The sequence below is a fragment of the Hordeum vulgare genome, chromosome 7H (genome assembly GCF_904849725.1).
Source record: "Hordeum vulgare subsp. vulgare chromosome 7H, MorexV3_pseudomolecules_assembly, whole genome shotgun sequence".
Lineage (NCBI taxonomy): Eukaryota > Viridiplantae > Streptophyta > Magnoliopsida > Poales > Poaceae > Hordeum > Hordeum vulgare.
The window spans coordinates 592,475,379-592,483,059 of NC_058524.1; the positions used below are offsets into that span (position 1 = coordinate 592,475,379).

At 41.3% G+C, this 7,681-nt stretch overlaps 1 pseudogene; it reads right to left on the minus strand.

The window, feature by feature from the left end:
- Positions 1 to 2,697: 2,697 nt before the first annotated feature.
- On the minus strand, positions 2,698 to 6,762 carry LOC123409405 (annotated as a pseudogene).
- Between the last annotated feature and the right edge of the window lie 919 nt (positions 6,763 to 7,681).

A 7,681-nucleotide genomic window follows, 5' to 3' on the forward strand; every position in this document is an offset into this window, starting at 1 on the left:
CTCGTCCGTGTCGCAGAGAATGTCCTGGTTGTATTATCCACCACACCGTCACCTAGACAATATATAATGGCTATGTGCATCAAGAGATGCAGAGGTCGGGGACTGTCCTTCTTTTTTATTAAAAAAAACTAGGCAATATATAGCACATGCCAACAGAGTGAACGCCCATCACCAACACAACCAACCGAAATCTTACACATACGGATGCGAGTTAAAGTGTGGTACGGACAATCACACTCCAATTTCACCTAGTTTTACTGTGTGGGCCCATTTCCCTTTCCTTTCTGGTTAAATCTTATCACCTCATTTTGTAACTTTAATTTTGTACCTAGGAATGGTGCCGTCGTGGTTTTGTCATGCTATGTAGACATGCGTAAAAGCATTAACACTGGCTTCTCATTTTGTAACTTTAATTTTGTACCTACGAATGGTGCCGTCGTGGTTTTGTCATGCTATGTAGACATGCATAAAAGCATTTGCACTGGCTTGTGGAGCCCTCTCCACCAATTGCATGCCGGAGTGGAATTGAAACCTGATTCGGCATGTGCAATATCTTGTATTTCATGCGTCATGCATTTTTTACATGCATTTCTCATTACACCACAACTGATGCCATGCATGGATACCATGTCTTATCTCTTAAGGACCTTTGTATTCACAATTCTTAAATGACCCCAAAAGAACATTTTTTGTAATGAAGGAAATGCAAGTTAACACTTATAGCATGACATCCCTATACTATATATATTGATGCTTTCATGACTTGCTTTGAGAATAAAATTGCATGTAGGCCGATAGTAATAATGCTCGTGGAGGTGTATCATGCTAGGGTTACATTTATTCTAGTCCCCAATCAATATATTTGTGAGCTTTGAAATACTGGAGGAAAACAAAGAAACTAGAAGGCATTTCACACCTTCAATTTCTTGCTTACTGTGCGACAAAATCTTCACAGGTTGTTTCTTGAAGATCTTTCCGATACAGTGTCACAAATATACCTAGCAAAGCCATGGTATGCCTTATTGAATGGAGATACCACTCTGCGCCTGCAGAAAAAGAAAACTCGTACGGTCAATCTGTCATCATTACAACGAAGACGGCCAATCCTTCATGAATGACATAATGTCGTCGGTGGGTCTTCATCATCACGACAGCAAGAAGCAGGGGCAGAACTCCACGGGGGCACCAATGCCGATGCCAGCAAACGTTCTTAGTCAGTACCAGCAGCAGAATGATGAGGACGCGCCTGACGATAATCTCAGCATTACGATGGACCAATTCATGACGATACTTGACAAGGCAATGGACACGACGGTCGAGGGGGAAGAACCGGCGTGGGACTCTTTGCCGGATATAGTTGATCATGATGAGTTCGTAAAATTCAATAAGGGTGCTTAGGTTACTGCAGTTCTTTGGTTCAAGTTCCACTTATAGACTGAGAGAATGGTACGGGTGTAGTAGAAGATTTGCATGACATGCATGAAGTTTGAACATAGTTATAACCGAAAATTCTTAACTGTCTTGATGTTTTCAGCCCAAAAAAAAAAAACAATATGCAAATGCATGCCATGTACTTGCATATTGGTTTTTGTCTGGGCCGAAAACATCAAGATTACATGGGGGATTTTTCTTCATGTTGATCACTTTTAGTATATAATCTCTCCAAAAAAAAACTGTCAAGTATATATAACTGGTAGTGATATCCATGATAAAATAGAATATTTGTGTCGTTAGTCTACAGTTTTGCAATTCTTTTAGATCCTTTCCACATGTGAGGGCGAGTAGTTAATTAAACACACCTATTTTTGGATATTATTACAAGCAGGCAATGAGCAACTTTCTTTCTACGGTAGTGTAACAAAAGCAGAATTCATTAAAACAGGGCTCACCTGATTGCACTCCTAAAAATGGGGTAACCCGGATAAAAAAACTGTTAACTGGGGTAATTTGTGCCAATAATGTCAAAGTAAGGGGCAGAAACTGGATTCCCTCTTAAAACTATCTCCACCAAAATCTGTGTCCCTTAAGATCTAGTCCCTCCGTTCCTAAATATAAGTCTTTCTAGCTATTACAATATGAAGTACATACGAAGTAAATTGAGTAAATTTACACTTTAAAATACGTCTATATACATTCAAATGTAGTTTATATAGAAACCTCTAAAAAGACTTATGTTTAAGAACAGAGGGAGTTAAACAAGGTTGGAACTCCCGACCTCTGCATCATGCGTGTGTGTGTGTGTGTAGGATATGTATGTCCTGAAGTTTAATGAGTTCTCACATGCATGTTTACTTTTCTTTCCACTTTCATTTCTCACTAGCAGTATCACACCGTCTATCCAGAACATAAAAATGCTTCTGACCGGTGTAGCCAAAACAAAAGTTTACAGAACATGATCGAACAGTTTCAGCGATGTCGCTTGTTTAAGCAAAAATGAGAACGCCTGAAACTGTATTTCAGTACATAAGTCAATGCCATGACTATTACATTCAGTATTTCTTATCTGTAATTATGTTGCTCGTATGGCACCCGGCAGTGTCGATACATGGCATGATGTACCTAACTTTTTAAACTCTATCTATGGTGACCGACGATTTAGTTATACCAGCAAGTAATAAAGCCAAGTGTTTCTCAAAAAGAGAGGTCAATTTCATGACTGTTACATCAGGTACACTACTATATTCACACAAGATCCCATCAGCTGCCTCGCGTCATGCCAGATGATAAATCACCTAAGGACAAGTTGTTCAGAGAATCGACGGTAACGGTGACTTGTTCTTCCCTGCTGAGGTGCAAGGCTTCATCAGAGAAGCTACCCCCCGGCTGGTTCCTCTGCCCATTGGCCTCCGTGAACAGCCTCCCGACTTCGAAAATGATAACTCTAGCTTGAGCTTCCACCTGATAAGTGGTTGCGGCATAGCAATAGTTTTCCATATAGTTAATGGCTGCACGTAAACAGGTTAGCACCCATGTCATCATCAATCAGAAGATATAACTGAAAAATGTACGAGCAGACCTATATAGGTTTATTTTTCCAACGATTCGCTGCTTGATGGATGGAGATGCACAGAACCTGAGGACTGTGGTAGTCCAAATAACTCTAGGTCCATGTTTGATGGCTGCAGCACTCCTGGAGGTACGATGTTATTTTGGTTCTCCGCCTTCAAAGTTCCTTCTAGTAAGATGCCGATGTGATTATGCTGGAGTATGATCTCTTCACCCTCGGTGTACAAGTTCATAGTAGATCCTGTGGTGACGAGAAGCCACGTCTCGTGCATTGTCATTCTCTCGAACACACGTGGGATCAAGAGCTTAGCAATGACTGCAGCGCTTTCATGCAATTTCAATGTGCCAGTGATTAACGAGTGGTGGATTAGATTCTTTCACCACACTCTCTAAAACATCATATAGACTGCTTCAGGTAAGAAACATTAATTGTCACGTCCAGCACTGGAGAAGGATCATGTCATGTGGCCACATGTAAAAATAGTAATTGATATGAATGAACAGAAGATGAAAGCCCAATGTTGCCTAGGATCATACCAAAGTAGAAGACCCTGCTACAAGCGAATTTTGGCCGCAAGGGTGTTGCAGAAATATATAAATCATTTGAGACACGGGCACATGACAAGGCTGTTAGGGGCTATTTCTCCTTGAATAATCAAGGGAAATCAGAAAACCAAAGTATTAAGTTGTGATAATAGTAAATTGTATAAGTATGGGTTTTCATAAGTGAGTTAGTGTACCTGTCCTATTTTGCCTTTAATGGACTAGACCAGGGAAACTAGAAATTTCACCTTAAGAATACGAATTGTCACCAAACAACTATTTTGCCTTTACTGAACTAGTGCAGGGAAACTAGAAATTTCACCTTTAGAATACAAATTGCGACCAAACAACTAGAACCACTAGATATCCTAATATTCCATTCCATAGTTAAATCACCAGGAGAATTATTATTCGTAAGAGTTAAATTATTTCTCTGTGTGGATGACAACACATGGTTGGGAACTGACCAAGTGACGGTGTTGGATTGCCACTTTACAACCAGGCAATTTTTGATAACTTAGTACATCATCACTTTGAATATTCTCTAGATGTTTCATGTAGTGTTATCTGACTCTTATAAATTAGCAATATCTAGTGTTTTAGTTTTTGGTTGGAGGGCAGAAACAGAAGAAGTAAAGCAACCTCGGTATGTCTGTTTCTCTTGTGAATTTCTGGAGGGAAAAACCAGCAGGGCTCTTTTTAGCAAATTTCATAATTTTGAACTCTTTCAACTTTCAAGTTTGGGATTGGGCTACAAACAAGAAACAATACTACCCACACTCGGTTTAATAAAAAAGGTGCCACTCATATGCAAGATTCAGGTTCCTCGACTGGTAGCCCGTAGCCCACAGTTTTGCGACCATGGTGATATCAAGTGGAAAAATCCATCTGCTTCTATACCCTCGTAGAGTTCAGAAAGGAACAAAATAAATGAACTAATTGCGCAGTTGCAGTAGATGTAAAAGAAACAGTGAATTAAATAACAGTATCATTAAAGCACACCTGCCACAGAAAAGCCTCAATAGAAGGATTGGACCGACACAATTGATTTATCTTTTCAGCTTCAATGAAGAAACAACGCGCAAGAGAATCCGTGATCATGTCACAGATATAAGACTTTCCAGTTAGCGCGTCGTATAGACCCAAAGTGCTTCCATGGGGAAAATTGGGTACAAAGAATGCCTGCTGCGTAGCCTCTGACTTCTTCACTGTCGAAAAAAGATGGCAACTTAAGTGGGAGGCGAAATGGTTCCAGAGAGCACATGCTCCTAGGTTGAACAGTAAATTCGCCAAAAATATTTTAAAAATTAAAAAATGAATTAATGGAAACTGAAGGTAATATAAAGGACAGGACAGACCTAGTGAATTGAAGATCCCACACAAGGTGGGTCTGGGGAGGGATTATAGGAACCTAGTCTTACTAGACTGTGACGTGCAATGTAGAGAGGCTGGTTCAAACCCAGGACCTCTTGGCACAAGTGGGGAGGACTTCACCACTGTCTTAGGCCGGCCCTCTAAGGTATATGCTCCAACAATATACAGTTCACTTTACAAATGTCTTCAAGCAGAAACATACCTTTACTGCTCCAATCGAAACAATCCATATACCAGTTGCCCTTGAGCCTTACATATAAAGGACTGTGCCATGTCCTTTTACCTTCTCTTTGGTATTGCTTAACAAAGGAGCACGCACAGCAGCAGGCAGCATGCCGACTAAAGGATGAGCGTCTAAAAGCTCGCTAACTCTTAAGCTTCTTCAGGTCTGTCTGACAAGTGATTAACTTACATGAATAAGCAAATTTGTTGTGACTTCTGAACTGAAACCACTATGGTGATCAATTTTTCCATAGGAACAACAAAATAAAAGTCAAACACTACACTACTTGCCAGGCATCATCCAGGTGTACCATTTCTTTTTCTTCTAGCAACCCAGTCTTCCGTAGGAACATTCTCACTCAAGTGTGTCAATACCGCATATGTTACTTGTCGAGTCTTTAGCACACGAAGAAGCTGAAAATGTGGAAACAGTTTCAGAATCTAGGAAACAATGAACTCCCAGATTTACAAATGGGAGATTTCCTTGTTTATTCACATAGTGAATTTTTTCATTACTACTGCAGAGTTATTGTCTGACATTGAAATGAAGTATTCAGAAGTTCAAAACTAGTGCCTGACTGGAACGTAGAGAGTTTTGCAGCAATTTCACATGAATTTTGCAGGAAACAAAGAAATTCTGCAAAAAAGAAAAAAAAACATTCCACACTCCGAAGCTAACCATTAACAACCACTCACCCTAGCGATGCATACAAGCACATGGAAAGTCTCTAAAGATCAAACTAGTGTCCCAGTTCAGTTGAGATGATGTGCTTTTTCTAGTTTTGCAAAGGATAGCTCTTTATTGAGCGAACTGTCAAGATATTGAGCTGGAGGCTGAATGTCCATAATAGTTACGTGAACTGATAAAAGCACATTGTAAGCACAAACCCGAGGGAATGTACAGCGAACCTCTTCCAAAAACTTCCTAGCTTCCTCTGCTGCAGCATTACTTTCATCAACTATAGTTTTTGCAATCACTGTCACCTGATGAAAGAAGTATAAAAATGCCGAAAACTGGTAAATTAATTAGGATAATATATTCAAGTTGAACTCCACGTACCTAAACAAACAGGGTCAGAGGAGAAAATGGAAGAATTGAAAATTGTCTAGAAAGATGATTTTAGACAGGCTTTACATAGTCCAACCTTATAATAAGCTAGAATGGTTTGAGCCATGCGTCCGTCCGCACCATACCGTAGCTGATTGATTCTACACGAGATATACTGTCTCTGACAAGTAACAGTTTACTACTTTCTGTTCTCACTTATGAACTACAATCACTAGTAGAAAATGATCCATTTGTCCCGGTTTCAAAGGCCCATTAGCCCCGGTTCCGGAACCAGGACTAAATTCACCACGTATTGTGACCACCGGTCATATGCACCACATATTGTGACCGAACGTTCATGTACTAAATTCTGAACTGGTAGCGCAAAGAAACGGTAAATAACAAAGCACAGAAAAATATTTAGAAGTTTTTGAAGATTTTACAAAATCATGTAGTTGCCTCCTTCCACCCCGCAGAACAGCCGGATTCATTTTCTGTTTTGCTCTCTTCTTCCTCCTCGTGTAGTCCGTCAGAGGAGTCTTTTGTCCCGTCCTCGCCGCGGAGGACATGTCGCCGGCCCGGAAGATACTGCGGTACGTCCGGCAACTCTCTAGCTCTGCCTTGTACTCGATGTGTTCGACACAATGTCTGATCGGATTTTTCGGTGATTTTTTTAGTGGAAACGATGGATTCCGATGCTTAGTTGGGTGAGGAGTGTGTGATATTTAATTTGTGTGATGGACGTGCATGGTTGTGTATGGATTTGAGAGTCCACATATGAGATATGTGGATGCAGAAATCGACATATGAGGGACCGTCGGCACGTCCGCGGACGTATAGGGGGGCGGATTTGCCTAGTCCGGCTACAAACTCTAAGTGGACTTATTTTATGATAGTGGAGGTAACCACATCTTAGTGTTATGACTTCACATTGAGCTTCATCAGCTTTTTCTGAGCTATAATCCATCTTGTGGCCAGGCTCCCGATAGATGTTTTGCAGTAGATAACATATACAATGTGATCCCCCGAAGCCCAAATTGAAGAGCAATGTAACAGAGAGATTCAGTAACATGTGTGCCTCTCCTTTTTCTTCAGTTCATATGCGGGAGACGACTCCAGAGGAGATCGCCGTCCTGGCGGGGGGGATCCCGGGTTATGCATCTGAAGATGAAAACCAGGAGATCTTGCCTCGCGGGACTACTGCTAGAGGCCTGGGAGATTGCTCCTCCGCCGGCGGCGGCTCTGTTCAGATCGGGGAGGGGTCTAGAACATGTGCTGCTCACCGCCGGTGGGAGGTTGTTTTCCTCACTCTGTCATCGGAGTTTCAGGGAGATCGACAGGGATTCATCATTCTCCATCTCTCATCTTTGTGGATCACCATTAGAGATGCACAAGGAGATATTTTGGCGGGGCGTTATCTGCAAAATGCTGAATACCCCGCGGCAGGTCAGATTCTTGAGATTGATGGCTTCCGTGTCTTAGTGCAGG